Consider the following 16,734-nt stretch of genomic DNA (forward strand, 5'->3'; position numbering starts at 1 on the left):
AAAATTCTTCACAAGTTTATCAGATTCCTTTTTGTTTAGCCAAAGAAAGAACTGAGACTATACTTGAATGTATACATTTTATTCATTGAATTACATAAGTAACAAATACATTCATAAATAAGGAGTTACAGAAAGCAAAGCAATGTGATATGACAATCAAAGTTCAATCCATGCATTTAACATGGGGTCGTTATCACACTTTTATCAAATAGGTATAATCAGAGCTAGATAATTCATTTCACACATCAGAAAGCGTCGATTTTAGCAAAATCATCTTAATACAGAACAGAATTAACTACCCAGTGTAAGTCCTTTAATACAGGTCATTGTTCAACACGGAATTGGCAGAAGTAGAAGTTTCCCACAATTATTACACTTTGAAAAGCTCAATAAGGTTTAAGGAATCCCCTAAAGCTGCAGAAATGCTACCCTCTTGAAAGTCTCTGGAGATATCTTTATTCTGCCTGGTCATCTTCATCCAAGATTTTGGAATTAGGAATGACAGTAAGAACTGAGGTAGCCAGGTGGGTCCTGCATCCTTGTTGAGCTAAAAATTCAAACCTCAGTGCTTTCAAACACCTACCCGAAATTAACTTTCACACCAATTAAATTGCACCAAACAGGCAACCTCAGCTTTGCCCTCTAAATACATCTACTAATGTACGGATACAAAAACATCTAGAATTGCCAACAATTCACACTAAACCAATACCAGAAAAACAGTCATAATCACAAAATACTGCACCTCCACCCAAATACCAAGACTTAACAGAAAAATACCTACCTAAAACATCCACATCATCATCCTTTGAATTCAATAAGCGTAAAGGACTACTAAAACACCACAACTGCCACTTCCACCAATGGACACAACTACTAAAAACACTCTCACTTCTGACACAATAGATGCAAAGTTAATTTTGAATGTGTGGTACACTTTGGTTGGTGTGACCGTTTAAGTAGAGCAGGTGTTTGAAAGTTGTGAAGTGCGGAGAGTAACTGCCAGTTGCCAAAACATTTAGTTTTGTTTGCTTCCTTTGAGAAATGTGTGAGAAATACACAAGTTAGGCGTTACCTGGAGTAAATGTTAATTTTCTGAACCTTAACTTTATTTGAAGAGTTTTGGGGGGAGAATTGGAGGGGAGGGGAGGATTCAAATGTATACCTTCCCTTAAGTGACATCTTTGCACTTCCAGTAGGAAATGATGATTTCTTAATAATAGGAAGTTATAATTCTATACAACTTGAGTGTTTAAGGTCCATGCATTTCAGATTCACAGTTATACCATGGTACTGACACTTCCTTCTTCTCCACTTCTGCTTCATGATGCCTGAATCAGAGAGAGGGAGCACAAGGAGTGTGTAAATGAGAACCGCTTTCGACAACGGTCCAAAACCGCCCCGGACACTCCCTTTCGGATCTTACCACCAATAGCATGTCAGGTCTCCAAGAGTCCAAGAAGTGAGTAGAAAGCAGGAGACTTGGCTGCAGAATTCCAGGCAAGTTGGAAGCGCTGTTGGAAGGGCCGGAACCCTTGACACAGTCTCATGGGGGCGCCAGAAATAGTAGCAGATGAGACCTGTACGCTGTTGACAGGGTGCTCATTCAGAGCAGTGGCTGCATTTGGCCAAGTGCCAAGAGACTAGAGGGCAAAGACCAGATCCCTGATTACAGGGCGGTTGTTGGCAGCAGGCTGTGAAGACAGCACGAGGCCAAGAGACCCAGAGGGCCTCGGAGACGCACACCCTAGTTACAGGGAGGTCAAGCTGCCCATGTTATGGTCATGATTCTAATCCCCCAGATTTCAAAAGCGAGATGCAACCTGTACCCTGACTACAGGGTGGTCGCTGGCATTAGCCAAAGAGGAGAGACCATAACCTGAATTACAGGAAGGTCAAGCTGTCAAAGTACCAAAGAGCTCGATATGTCCCATCCTAGAGAGGCTTGTGACATGGACCCTAATTACAGGGTTGTCACGCTGACTAATGGGGCAGAGCACGGCGTAAAGCCAAATGAGCAAGAGGGCAGAGATCCAGACCCCAGTTACAGGGCGGTCACATTGCTCAGTTTAACAAAGAGCTCAATGCCCCTCCAAAGACACGGGGAGGTGACTTGCACCCTGATTACAGGGCAGTCACATTCACCAACTCTATAACGGAGACCCAAAGGGCCTCGGAGACGCAAACCCTAGTTACAGGGAGGTCAAGCTGCCCATGTTATGGTCATGATTCTAATCCCCCAGATTTCAAAAGCGAGGTGCAACCTGTACCCTGATTACAGGGTGGTCGCTGGCATTAGCCAAATAGGGGAGACCATAACCTGAATTACAGGAAGGTCAAGCTGTCAAAGTACCAAAGAGCTCGATATGTCCCATCCTAGAGAGGCTTGTGACATGGACCCTAATTACAGGGTTGTCACGCTGACTAATGGGGCAGAGCACGGCGTAAAGCCAAATGAGCAAGAGGGCAGAGACCCAGACCCCAGTTACAGGGCGGTCACATTGCTCAGTTTAACAAAGAGCTCAATGCCCCTCCAAAGACACGGGGAGTTGACTTGCACCCTGATTACAGGGCAGTCACATTCACCAACTCTATAACGGAGACGCAAACCCTAGTTACAGGGAGGTCAAGCTGCCCATGTTATGGTCATGATTCTAATCCCCCAGATTTCAAAAGCGAGGTGCAACCTGTACCCTGATTACAGGGTGGTCGCTGGCATTAGCCAAATAGGGGAGACCATAACCTGAATTACAGGAAGGTCAAGCTGTCAAAGTACCAAAGAGCTCAATATGTCCCATCCTAGAGAGGCTTGTGACATAGACCCTAATTACAGGGTTGTCACGCTGACTAATGGGGCAGAGCACGGCGTAAAGCCAAATGAGCAAGAGGGCAGAGACCCGGACCCCAGATACAGGGCGGTCACATTGCTCAGTTTAACAAAGAGCTCAATGCCCCTCCAAAGACAGAGGGAAGTGACTTACACCCTGATTACAGGGCAGTCACCCTCAATAGCCAGATATCGGAGCAGAATGTCAAAACGACACAATAGCACAGACCGGGACCCAGCTTACAGGGCGGTCACGCTGCTCAAGGTATTAAGAGGCTCGAGATTCCCCTACAGTCTAATTACATGACCTGAGGCCTGATTTGAGGTTGGTTACTGTGCCCAGAGTTCCTTTCCTTTTCCTCCATCTTCTTTTCTCCTCTGTGTGTGGCATTCCTGACACTTCCTTCTTCTCCACTTGTGCTTCATGATGTCTGAAACGGAGAGAGAGAGCACAAGGCGTGTGTAAGTGAGAACCGACAATGCCATGTCCCGCACGCAAACTCAGTGTAATCTACTGATACACTGTTCCTTTCCGCATCTGCAGACAGTCTGGATATTTAGGTCCAAGACAGTTCTTTGTGGTCCTCAGACACTTCCACAAGCATTTCCCGCTCCTCCCAAGCTGCACTGGGTGAGAAAACTACTGGGCCCATTCCCCTCTAAAGCCACAATCTCCAGATTTCCCCTTGACAATTATTTCACCAGGCAGCCTCCATACAAAATCAGGAGGAATAAAATGATGAAGGGGGGTAAGGAATTAATTGACAAGTATTCTTAAATCAATATGACAAGGTATACTGCCTGGAATGACTTAGTCCAAAACAGCCCCGACACTCCCTTTCGGATCTTACCACCAGTAGCATGTCAGATCTCCGAGAGTCCAAAAAGTGAGTAGAAAGCAGGAGACTTGGTTGCAGAATTCCAGGCAAGTTGGAAGCGCTGTTTGAAGGGCCGGAACTCTGGACACAGTGTCATGGGGGTGCCATAAATAGTAGCAGATGAGACCTGTACCCTGTTTACAGGGTGCTCATTCAGGGCAGTGGCTGCATTTGGCCAAGTGCCAAGAGACTAGAGGGCAAAGACCAGATCCCTGATTACAGGGCGGTCGTTGGCAGCAGGCTGTGAAGACAGCACGAGGCCAAGAGACCCAGAGGGCCTCGGAGACGCACACCCTAGTTACAGGGAGGTCAAGCTGCCCATGTTATGGTCATGATTCTAATCCCCCAGATTTCAAAAGCGAGGTGCAACCTGTACCCTGATTACAGGGTGGTCGCTGGCATTAGCCAAATAGGGGAGACCATAACCTGAATTACAGGAAGGTCAAGCTGTCAAAGTACCAAAGAGCTCAATATGTCCCATCCTAGAGAGGCTTGTGACATAGACCCTAATTACAGGGTTGTCACGCTGACTAATGGGGCAGAGCACGGCGTAAAGCCAAATGAGCAAGAGGGCAGAGACCCGGACCCCAGATACAGGGCGGTCACATTGCTCAGTTTAACAAAGAGCTCAATGCCCCTCCAAAGACAGAGGGAAGTGACTTACACCCTGATTACAGGGCAGTCACCCTCAATAGCCAGATATCGGAGCAGAATGTCAAAACGACACAATAGCACAGACCGGGACCCAGCTTACAGGGCGGTCACGCTGCTCAAGGTATTAAGAGGCTCGAGATTCCCCTACAGTCTAATTACATGACCTGAGGCCTGATTTGAGGTTGGTTACTGTGCCCAGAGTTCCTTTCCTTTTCCTCCATCTTCTTTTCTCCTCTGTGTGTGGCATTCCTGACACTTCCTTCTTCTCCACTTGTGCTTCATGATGTCTGAAACGGAGAGAGAGAGCACAAGGCGTGTGTAAGTGAGAACCGACAATGCCATGTCCCGCACGCAAACTCAGTGTAATCTACTGATACACTGTTCCTTTCCGCATCTGCAGACAGTCTGGATATTTAGGTCCAAGACAGTTCTTTGTGGTCCTCAGACACTTCCACAAGCATTTCCCGCTCCTCCCAAGCTGCACTGGGTGAGAAAACTACTGGGCCCATTCCCCTCTAAAGCCACAATCTCCAGATTTCCCCTTGACAATTATTTCACCAGGCAGCCTCCATACAAAATCAGGAGGAATAAAATGATGAAGGGGGGTAAGGAATTAATTGACAAGTATTCTTAAATCAATATGACAAGGTATACTGCCTGGAATGACTTAGTCCAAAACAGCCCCGACACTCCCTTTCGGATCTTACCACCAGTAGCATGTCAGATCTCCGAGAGTCCAAAAAGTGAGTAGAAAGCAGGAGACTTGGTTGCAGAATTCCAGGCAAGTTGGAAGCGCTGTTTGAAGGGCCGGAACTCTGGACACAGTGTCATGGGGGTGCCATAAATAGTAGCAGATGAGACCTGTACCCTGTTTACAGGGTGCTCATTCAGGGCAGTGGCTGCATTTGGCCAAGTGCCAAGAGACTAGAGGGCAAAGACCAGATCCCTGATTACAGGGCGGTCGTTGGCAGCAGGCTGTGAAGACAGCACGAGGCCAAGAGACCCAGAGGGCCTCGGAGACGCACACCCTAGTTACAGAGAGGTCAAGCTGCCCATGTTATGGTCATGATTCTAATCCCCCAGATTTCAAAAGCGAGATGCAACCTGTACCCTGATTACAGGGTGGTCGCTGGCATTAGCCAAGGAGGAGAGACCATAACCTGAATTACAGGAAGGTCAAGCTGTCAAAGTACCAAAGAGCTCAATATGTCCCATGCTAGAGAGGCTTGTGACATGGACCCTAATTACAGGGTTGTCACGCTGACTAATGGGGCAGAGCACGGCGTAAAGCCAAATGAGCAAGAGGGCAGAGACCCAGACCCCAGTTACAGGGCGGTCACATTGCTCAGTTGAACAAAGAGCTCAATGCCCCTCCAAAGACAGGGGGAGGTGACTTGCACCCTGATTACAGGGCAGTCACATTCACCAACTCTATAACGGAGACCCAAAGGGCCTTGGAGACGCAAACCCTAGTTACAGGGAGGTCAAGCTGCCCATGTTATGGTCATGATTCTAATCCCCCAGATTTCAAAAGCGAGGTGCAACCTGTACCCTGATTACAGGGTGGTCGCTGGCATTAGCCAAATAGGGGAGACCATAACCTGAATTACAGGAAGGTCAAGCTGTCAAAGTACCAAAGAGCTCAATATGTCCCATCCTAGAGAGGCTTGTGACATAGACCCTAATTACAGGGTTGTCACGCTGACTAATGGGGCAGAGCACGGCGTAAAGCCAAATGAGCAAGAGGGCAGAGACCCGGACCCCAGATACAGGGCGGTCACATTGCTCAGTTTAACAAAGAGCTCAATGCCCCTCCAAAGACAGAGGGAAGTGACTTACACCCTGATTACAGGGCAGTCACCCTCAATAGCCAGATATCGGAGCAGAATGTCAAAACGACACAATAGCACAGACCGGGACCCAGCTTACAGGGCGGTCACGCTGCTCAAGGTATTAAGAGGCTCGAGATTCCCCTACAGTCTAATTACATGACCTGAGGCCTGATTTGAGGTTGGTTACTGTGCCCAGAGTTCCTTTCCTTTTCCTCCATCTTCTTTTCTCCTCTGTGTGTGGCATTCCTGACACTTCCTTCTTCTCCACTTGTGCTTCATGATGTCTGAAACGGAGAGAGAGAGCACAAGGCGTGTGTAAGTGAGAACCGACAATGCCATGTCCCGCACACAAACTCAGTGTAATCTACTGATACACTGTTCCTTTCCGCATCTGCAGACAGTCTGGATATTTAGGTCCAAGACAGTTCTTTGTGGTCCTCAGACACTTCCACAAGCATTTCTCGCTCCTCCCAAGCTGCACTGGGTGAGAAAACTACTGGGCCCATTCCCCTCTAAAGCCACAATCTCCAGATTTCCCCTTGACAATTATTTCACCAGGCAGCCTCCATACAAAATCAGGAGGAATAAAATGATGAAGGGGGGTAAGGAATTAATTGACAAGTATTCTTAAGTCAATGTGACAAGGTATACTGCCTGGAATGACGTAGTCCAAAACAGCCCCAGAAAACTCCCTTTCGGATCTTACCACCAGTAGCATGTCAGATCTCCAAGAGTCCAAAAAGTGAGTAGAAAGCAGGAGACTTGGCTGCAGAATTCCAGGCAAGTTGGAAGCGCTGTTTGAAGGGCCGGAACTCTGGACACAGTGTCATGGGGGTGCCATAAATAGTAGCAGATGAGACCTGTACCCTGTTTACAGGGTGCTCATTCAGGGCAGTGGCTGCATTTGGCCAAGTGCCAAGAGACTAGAGGGCAAAGACCAGATCCCTGATTACAGGGCGGTCGTTGGCAGCAGGCTGTGAAGACAGCACGAGGCCAAGAGACCCAGAGGGCCTCGGAGACGCACACCCTAGTTACAGGGAGGTCAAGCTGCCCATGTTATGGTCATGATTCTAATCCCCCAGATTTCAAAAGCGAGGTGCAACCTGTACCCTGATTACAGGGTGGTCGCTGGCATTAGCCAAATAGGGGAGACCATAACCTGAATTACAGGAAGGTCAAGCTGTCAAAGTACCAAAGAGCTCAATATGTCCCATCCTAGAGAGGCTTGTGACATAGACCCTAATTACAGGGTTGTCACGCTGACTAATGGGGCAGAGCACGGCGTAAAGCCAAATGAGCAAGAGGGCAGAGACCCGGACCCCAGATACAGGGCGGTCACATTGCTCAGTTTAACAAAGAGCTCAATGCCCCTCCAAAGACAGAGGGAAGTGACTTACACCCTGATTACAGGGCAGTCACCCTCAATAGCCAGATATCGGAGCAGAATGTCAAAACGACACAATAGCACAGACCGGGACCCAGCTTACAGGGCGGTCACGCTGCTCAAGGTATTAAGAGGCTCGAGATTCCCCTACAGTCTAATTACATGACCTGAGGCCTGATTTGAGGTTGGTTACTGTGCCCAGAGTTCCTTTCCTTTTCCTCCATCTTCTTTTCTCCTCTGTGTGTGGCATTCCTGACACTTCCTTCTTCTCCACTTGTGCTTCATGATGTCTGAAACGGAGAGAGAGAGCACAAGGCGTGTGTAAGTGAGAACCGACAATGCCATGTCCCGCACGCAAACTCAGTGTAATCTACTGATACACTGTTCCTTTCCGCATCTGCAGACAGTCTGGATATTTAGGTCCAAGACAGTTCTTTGTGGTCCTCAGACACTTCCACAAGCATTTCCCGCTCCTCCCAAGCTGCACTGGGTGAGAAAACTACTGGGCCCATTCCCCTCTAAAGCCACAATCTCCAGATTTCCCCTTGACAATTATTTCACCAGGCAGCCTCCATACAAAATCAGGAGGAATAAAATGATGAAGGGGGGTAAGGAATTAATTGACAAGTATTCTTAAATCAATATGACAAGGTATACTGCCTGGAATGACTTAGTCCAAAACAGCCCCGACACTCCCTTTCGGATCTTACCACCAGTAGCATGTCAGATCTCCGAGAGTCCAAAAAGTGAGTAGAAAGCAGGAGACTTGGTTGCAGAATTCCAGGCAAGTTGGAAGCGCTGTTTGAAGGGCCGGAACTCTGGACACAGTGTCATGGGGGTGCCATAAATAGTAGCAGATGAGACCTGTACCCTGTTTACAGGGTGCTCATTCAGGGCAGTGGCTGCATTTGGCCAAGTGCCAAGAGACTAGAGGGCAAAGACCAGATCCCTGATTACAGGGCGGTCGTTGGCAGCAGGCTGTGAAGACAGCACGAGGCCAAGAGACCCAGAGGGCCTCGGAGACGCACACCCTAGTTACAGGGAGGTCAAGCTGCCCATGTTATGGTCATGATTCTAATCCCCCAGATTTCAAAAGCGAGATGCAACCTGTACCCTGATTACAGGGTGGTCACTGGCATTAGCCAAAGAGGAGAGACCATAACCTGAATTACAGGAAGGTCAAGCTGTCAAAGTACCAAAGAGCTCAATATGTCCCATGGTAGAGAGGCTTGTGACATGGACCCTAATTACAGGGTTGTCACACTGACTAATGGGGCAGAGCACGGCGTAAAGCCAAATGAGCAAGAGGGCAGAGACCCAGACCCCAGTTACAGGGCGGTCACATTGCTCAGTTGAACAAAGAGCTCAATGCCCCTCCAAAGACAGGGGGAGGTGACTTGCACCCTGATTACAGGGCAGTCACATTCACCAACTCTATAACGGAGACCCAAAGGGCCTCGGAGACGCAAACCCTAGTTACAGGGAGGTCAAGCTGCCCATGTTATGGTCATGATTCTAATCCCCCAGATTTCAAAAGCGAGGTGCAACCTGTACCCTGATTACAGGGTGGTCGCTGGCATTAGCCAAATAGGGGAGACCATAACCTGAATTACAGGAAGGTCAAGCTGTCAAAGTACCAAAGAGCTCAATATGTCCCATCCTAGAGAGGCTTGTGACATAGACCCTAATTACAGGGTTGTCACGCTGACTAATGGGGCAGAGCACGGCGTAAAGCCAAATGAGCAAGTGGGCAGAGACCCGGACCCCAGATACAGGGCGGTCACATTGCTCAGTTTAACAAAAAGCTCAATGCCCCTCCAAAGACAGAGGGAAGTGACTTACACCCTGATTACAGGGCAGTCACCCTCAATAGCCAGATATCGGAGCAGAATGTCAAAACGACACAATAGCACAGACCGGGACCCAGCTTACAGGGCGGTCACGCTGCTCAAGGTATTAAGAGGCTCGAGATTCCCCTACAGTCTAATTACATGACCTGAGGCCTGATTTGAGGTTGGTTACTGTGCCCAGAGTTCCTTTCCTTTTCCTCCATCTTCTTTTCTCCTCTGTGTGTGGCATTCCTGACACTTCCTTCTTCTCCACTTGTGCTTCATGATGTCTGAAACGGAGAGAGAGAGCACAAGGCGTGTGTAAGTGAGAACCGACAATGCCATGTCCCGCACGCAAACTCAGTGTAATCTACTGATACACTGTTCCTTTCCGCATCTGCAGACAGTCTGGATATTTAGGTCCAAGACAGTTCTTTGTGGTCCTCAGACACTTCCACAAGCATTTCCCGCTCCTCCCAAGCTGCACTGGGTGAGAAAACTACTGGGCCCATTCCCCTCTAAAGCCACAATCTCCAGATTTCCCCTTGACAATTATTTCACCAGGCAGCCTCCATACAAAATCAGGAGGAATAAAATGATGAAGGGGGGTAAGGAATTAATTGACAAGTATTCTTAAATCAATATGACAAGGTATACTGCCTGGAATGACTTAGTCCAAAACAGCCCCGACACTCCCTTTCGGATCTTACCACCAGTAGCATGTCAGATCTCCGAGAGTCCAAAAAGTGAGTAGAAAGCAGGAGACTTGGCTGCAGAATTCCAGGCAAGTTGGAAGCGCTGTTTGAAGGGCCGGAACTCTGGACACAGTGTCATGGGGGTGCCATAAATAGTAGCAGATGAGACCTGTACCCTGTTTACAGGGTGCTCATTCAGGGCAGTGGCTGCATTTGGCCAAGTGCCAAGAGACTAGAGGGCAAAGACCAGATCCCTGATTACAGGGCGGTCGTTGGCAGCAGGCTGTGAAGACAGCACGAGGCCAAGAGACCCAGAGGGCCTCGGAGACGCACACCCTAGTTACAGGGAGGTCAAGCTGCCCATGTTATGGTCATGATTCTAATCCCCCAGATTTCAAAAGCGAGATGCAACCTGTACCCTGATTACAGGGTGGTCACTGGCATTAGCCAAAGAGGAGAGACCATAACCTGAATTACAGGAAGGTCAAGCTGTCAAAGTACCAAAGAGCTCAATATGTCCCATCCTAGAGAGGCTTGTGACATAGACCCTAATTACAGGGTTGTCACGCTGACTAATGGGGCAGAGCACGGCGTAAAGCCAAATGAGCAAGAGGGCAGAGACCCAGACCCCAGTTACAGGGCGGTCACATTGCTCAGTTGAACAAAGAGCTCAATGCCCCTCCAAAGACAGGGGGAGGTGACTTGCACCCTGATTACAGGGCAGTCACATTCACCAACTCTATAACGGAGACCCAAAGGGCCTCGGAGACGCAAACCCTAGTTACAGGGAGGTCAAGCTGCCCATGTTATGGTCATGATTCTAATCCCCCAGATTTCAAAAGCGAGGTGCAACCTGTACCCTGATTACAGGGTGGTCGCTGGCATTAGCCAAATAGGGGAGACCATAACCTGAATTACAGGAAGGTCAAGCTGTCAAAGTACCAAAGAGCTCAATATGTCCCATCCTAGAGAGGCTTGTGACATAGACCCTAATTACAGGGTTGTCACGCTGACTAATGGGGCAGAGCACGGCGTAAAGCCAAATGAGCAAGAGGGCAGAGACCCGGACCCCAGATACAGGGCGGTCACATTGCTCAGTTTAACAAAAAGCTCAATGCCCCTCCAAAGACAGAGGGAAGTGACTTACACCCTGATTACAGGGCAGTCACCCTCAATAGCCAGATATCGGAGCAGAATGTCAAAACGACACAATAGCACAGACCGGGACCCAGCTTACAGGGCGGTCACTCTGCTCAAGGTATTAAGAGGCTCGAGATTCCCCTACAGTCTAATTACATGACCTGAGGCCTGATTTGAGGTTGGTTACTGTGCCCAGAGTTCCTTTCCTTTTCCTCCATCTTCTTTTCTCCTCTGTGTGTGGCATTCCTGACACTTCCTTCTTCTCCACTTGTGCTTCATGATGTCTGAAACGGAGAGAGAGAGCACAAGGCGTGTGTAAGTGAGAACCGACAATGCCATGTCCCGCACGCAAACTCAGTGTAATCTACTGATACACTGTTCCTTTCCGCATCTGCAGACAGTCTGGATATTTAGGTCCAAGACAGTTCTTTGTGGTCCTCAGACACTTCCACAAGCATTTCCCGCTCCTCCCAAGCTGCACTGGGTGAGAAAACTACTGGGCCCATTCCCCTCTAAAGCCACAATCTCCAGATTTCCCCTTGACAATTATTTCACCAGGCAGCCTCCATACAAAATCAGGAGGAATAAAATGATGAAGGGGGGTAAGGAATTAATTGACAAGTATTCTTAAATCAATGTGACAAGGTATACTGCCTGGAATGACGTAGTCCAAAACAGCCCCAGACACTCCCTTTCGGATCTTACCACCAGTAGCATGTCAGATCTCCAAGAGTCCAAAAAGTGAGTAGAAAGCAGGAGACTTGGCTGCAGAATTCCAGGCAAGTTGGAAGCGCTGTTTGAAGGGCCGGAACTCTGGACACAGTGTCATGGGGGTGCCATAAATAGTAGCAGATGAGACCTGTACCCTGTTTACAGGGTGCTCATTCAGGGCAGTGGCTGCATTTGGCCAAGTGCCAAGAGACTAGAGGGCAAAGACCAGATCCCTGATTACAGGGCGGTCGTTGGCAGCAGGCTGTGAAGACAGCACGAGGCCAAGAGACCCAGAGGGCCTCGGAGACGCACACCCTAGTTACAGGGAGGTCAAGCTGCCCACATAACGGAAATGATTCTAATTACCCAGATTTCAAAAGCAAGATGCAACCTGTACCCTGATTACAGGGTGGTCGCTGGCATTAGCCAAAGAGGAGAGACCGGAACCTGAATTACAGAAAGATCAAGCTGTCAAAGTACCAAAGAGCTCGATATGTCCCATCCTAGAGAGGCTTGTGACATGGACCCTAATTACAGGGTTGTCACGCTGACTAATGGGGCAGAGCACGGCGTAAAGCCAAATGAGCAAGAGGGCAGAGACCCAGACCCCAGTTACAGGGCGGTCACATTGCTCAGTTGAACAAAGAGCTCAATGCCCCTCCAAAGACAGGGGGAGGTGACTTGCACCCTGATTACAGGGCAGTCACATTCACCAACTCTATAACGGAGACCCAAAGGGCCTCGGAGACGCAAACCCTAGTTACAGGGAGGTCAAGCTGCCCATGTTATGGTCATGATTCTAATCCCCCAGATTTCAAAAGCGAGGTGCAACCTGTACCCTGATTACAGGGTGGTCGCTGGCATTAGCCAAATAGGGGAGACCATAACCTGAATTACAGGAAGGTCAAGCTGTCAAAGTACCAAAGAGCTCAATATGTCCCATCCTAGAGAGGCTTGTGACATAGACCCTAATTACAGGGTTGTCACGCTGACTAATGGGGCAGAGCACGGCGTAAAGCCAAATGAGCAAGAGGGCAGAGACCCGGACCCCAGATACAGGGCGGTCACATTGCTCAGTTTAACAAAAAGCTCAATGCCCCTCCAAAGACAGAGGGAAGTGACTTACACCCTGATTACAGGGCAGTCACCCTCAATAGCCAGATATCGGAGCAGAATGTCAAAACGACACAATAGCACAGACCGGGACCCAGCTTACAGGGCGGTCACGCTGCTCAAGGTATTAAGAGGCTCGAGATTCCCCTACAGTCTAATTACATGACCTGAGGCCTGATTTGAGGTTGGTTACTGTGCCCAGAGTTCCTTTCCTTTTCCTCCATCTTCTTTTCTCCTCTGTGTGTGGCATTCCTGACACTTCCTTCTTCTCCACTTGTGCTTCATGATGTCTGAAACGGAGAGAGAGAGCACAAGGCGTGTGTAAGTGAGAACCGACAATGCCATGTCCCGCACGCAAACTCAGTGTAATCTACTGATACACTGTTCCTTTCCGCATCTGCAGACAGTCTGGATATTTAGGTCCAAGACAGTTCTTTGTGGTCCTCAGACACTTCCACAAGCATTTCCCGCTCCTCCCAAGCTGCACTGGGTGAGAAAACTACTGGGCCCATTCCCCTCTAAAGCCACAATCTCCAGATTTCCCCTTGACAATTATTTCACCAGGCAGCCTCCATACAAAATCAGGAGGAATAAAATGATGAAGGGGGGTAAGGAATTAATTGACAAGTATTCTTAAATCAATATGACAAGGTATACTGCCTGGAATGACTTAGTCCAAAACAGCCCCGACACTCCCTTTCGGATCTTACCACCAGTAGCATGTCAGATCTCCAAGAGTCCAAAAAGTGAGTAGAAAGCAGGAGACTTGGCTGCAGAATTCCAGGCAAGTTGGAAGCGCTGTTTGAAGGGCCGGAACTCTGGACACAGTGTCATGGGGGTGCCATAAATAGTAGCAGATGAGACCTGTACCCTGTTTACAGGGTGCTCATTCAGGGCAGTGGCTGCATTTGGCCAAGTGCCAAGAGACTAGAGGGCAAAGACCAGATCCCTGATTACAGGGCGGTCGTTGGCAGCAGGCTGTGAAGACAGCACGAGGCCAAGAGACCCAGAGGGCCTCGGAGACGCACACCCTAGTTACAGGGAGGTCAAGCTGCCCATGTTATGGTCATGATTCTAATCCCCCAGATTTCAAAAGCGAGATGCAACCTGTACCCTGATTACAGGGTGGTCGCTGGCATTAGCCAAAGAGGAGAGACCATAACCTGAATTACAGGAAGGTCAAGCTGTCAAAGTACCAAAGAGCTCAATATGTCCCATGGTAGAGAGGCTTGTGACATGGACCCTAATTACAGGGTTGTCACACTGACTAATGGGGCAGAGCACGGCGTAAAGCCAAATGAGCAAGAGGGCAGAGACCCAGACCCCAGTTACAGGGCGGTCACATTGCTCAGTTGAACAAAGAGCTCAATGCCCCTCCAAAGACAGGGGGAGGTGACTTGCACCCTGATTACAGGGCAGTCACATTCACCAACTCTATAACGGAGACCCAAAGGGCCTCGGAGACGCAAACCCTAGTTACAGGGAGGTCAAGCTGCCCATGTTATGGTCATGATTCTAATCCCCCAGATTTCAAAAGCGAGGTGCAACCTGTACCCTGACTACAGGGTGGTCGCTGGCATTAGCCAAATAGGGGAGACCATAACCTGAATTACAGGAAGGTCAAGCTGTCAAAGTACCAAAGAGCTCAATATGTCCCATCCTAGAGAGGCTTGTGACATAGACCCTAATTACAGGGTTGTCACGCTGACTAATGGGGCAGAGCACGGCGTAAAGCCAAATGAGCAAGAGGGCAGAGACCCGGACCCCAGATACAGGGCGGTCACATTGCTCAGTTTAACAAAAAGCTCAATGCCCCTCCAAAGACAGAGGGAAGTGACTTACACCCTGATTACAGGGCAGTCACCCTCAATAGCCAGATATCGGAGCAGAATGTCAAAACGACACAATAGCACAGACCGGGACCCAGCTTACAGGGCGGTCACGCTGCTCAAGGTATTAAGAGGCTCGAGATTCCCCTACAGTCTAATTACATGACCTGAGGCCTGATTTGAGGTTGGTTACTGTGCCCAGAGTTCCTTTCCTTTTCCTCCATCTTCTTTTCTCCTCTGTGTGTGGCATTCCTGACACTTCCTTCTTCTCCACTTGTGCTTCATGATGTCTGAAACGGAGAGAGAGAGCACAAGGCGTGTGTAAGTGAGAACCGACAATGCCATGTCCCGCACGCAAACTCAGTGTAATCTACTGATACACTGTTCCTTTCCGCATCTGCAGACAGTCTGGATATTTAGGTCCAAGACAGTTCTTTGTGGTCCTCAGACACTTCCACAAGCATTTCCCGCTCCTCCCAAGCTGCACTGGGTGAGAAAACTACTGGGCCCATTCCCCTCTAAAGCCACAATCTCCAGATTTCCCCTTGACAATTATTTCACCAGGCAGCCTCCATACAAAATCAGGAGGAATAAAATGATGAAGGGGGGTAAGGAATTAATTGACAAGTATTCTTAAATCAATGTGACAAGGTATACTGCCTGGAATGACGTAGTCCAAAACAGCCCCAGACACTCCCTTTCGGATCTTACCACCAGTAGCATGTCAGATCTCCAAGAGTCCAAAAAGTGAGTAGAAAGCAGGAGACTTGGCTGCAGAATTCCAGGCAAGTTGGAAGCGCTGTTTGAAGGGCCGGAACTCTGGACACAGTGTCATGGGGGTGCCATAAATAGTAGCAGATGAGACCTGTACCCTGTTTACAGGGTGCTCATTCAGGGCAGTGGCTGCATTTGGCCAAGTGCCAAGAGACTAGAGGGCAAAGACCAGATCCCTGATTACAGGGCGGTCGTTGGCAGCAGGCTGTGAAGACAGCACGAGGCCAAGAGACCCAGAGGGCCTCGGAGACGCACACCCTAGTTACAGGGAGGTCAAGCTGCCCACATAACGGAAATGATTCTAATTACCCAGATTTCAAAAGCAAGATGCAACCTGTACCCTGATTACAGGGTGGTCGCTGGCATTAGCCAAAGAGGAGAGACCGGAACCTGAATTACAGAAAGATCAAGCTGTCAAAGTACCAAAGAGCTCGATATGTCCCATCCTAGAGAGGCTTGTGACATGGACCCTAATTACAGGGTTGTCACGCTGACTAATGGGGCAGAGCACAGCGTAAAGCCAAATGAGCAAGAGGGCAGAGACCCGGACCCCAGTTACAGGGCGGTCACATTGCTCAGTTTAACAAAGAGCTCAATGCCCCTCCAAAGACACGGGGAGGTGACTTGCACCCTGATTACAGGGCAGTCACATTCACCAACTCTATAACGGAGACCCAAAGGGCCTCGGAGACGCAAACCCTAGTTACAGGGAGGTCAAGCTGCCCATGTTATGGTCATGATTCTAATCCCCCAGATTTCAAAAGCGAGGTGCAACCTGTACCCTGACTACAGGGTGGTCGCTGGCATTATCCAAATAGGGGAGACCATAACCTGAATTACAGGAAGGTCAAGCTGTCAAAGTACCAAAGAGCTCAATATGTCCCATCCTAGAGAGGCTTGTGACATGGACCCTAATTACAGGGTTGTCACGCTGACTAATGGGGCAGAGCACGGCGTAAAGCCAAATGAGCAAGAGGGTAGAGACCCAGACCCCAGTTACAGGGCGGTCACATTGCTCAGTTTAACAAAGAGCTCAATGCCCCTCCAAAGACACGGGGAGGTGACTTG

The 16,734-nt window shown here is 49.0% G+C and overlaps 2 long non-coding RNA genes across 3 annotated transcripts; both read right to left on the bottom strand.

The window, feature by feature from the left end:
• Positions 1–262: 262 nt before the first annotated feature.
• On the bottom strand, positions 263–12,022 carry LOC128838421 (uncharacterized). 2 transcript variants are annotated; one of them, XR_008445176.1, is made up of 8 exons: positions 11,945–12,022; positions 10,115–11,523; positions 8,286–9,694; positions 6,898–7,865; positions 5,067–6,475; positions 3,679–4,646; positions 1,427–3,258; positions 263–1,331 (listed from the first exon to the last, which is right to left on the bottom strand). It is a non-coding gene; the product is annotated as an uncharacterized LOC128838421 (long non-coding RNA). The 2 variants fall into 2 exon arrangements; XR_008445175.1 differs by having other exon boundaries at positions 263–3,258.
• Positions 12,023–13,268: 1,246 nt separating this feature from the next.
• Positions 13,269–15,922, bottom strand: LOC128838424 (uncharacterized). Its single transcript, XR_008445180.1, has 3 exons — positions 15,604–15,922; positions 13,774–15,182; positions 13,269–13,353 (listed from the first exon to the last, which is right to left on the bottom strand). It is a non-coding gene; the product is annotated as an uncharacterized LOC128838424 (long non-coding RNA).
• Between the last annotated feature and the right edge of the window lie 812 nt (positions 15,923–16,734).

This window comes from Malaclemys terrapin, chromosome 5 (assembly GCF_027887155.1).
Source record: "Malaclemys terrapin pileata isolate rMalTer1 chromosome 5, rMalTer1.hap1, whole genome shotgun sequence".
In the NCBI taxonomy this organism is placed as follows: domain Eukaryota; kingdom Metazoa; phylum Chordata; order Testudines; family Emydidae; genus Malaclemys; species Malaclemys terrapin.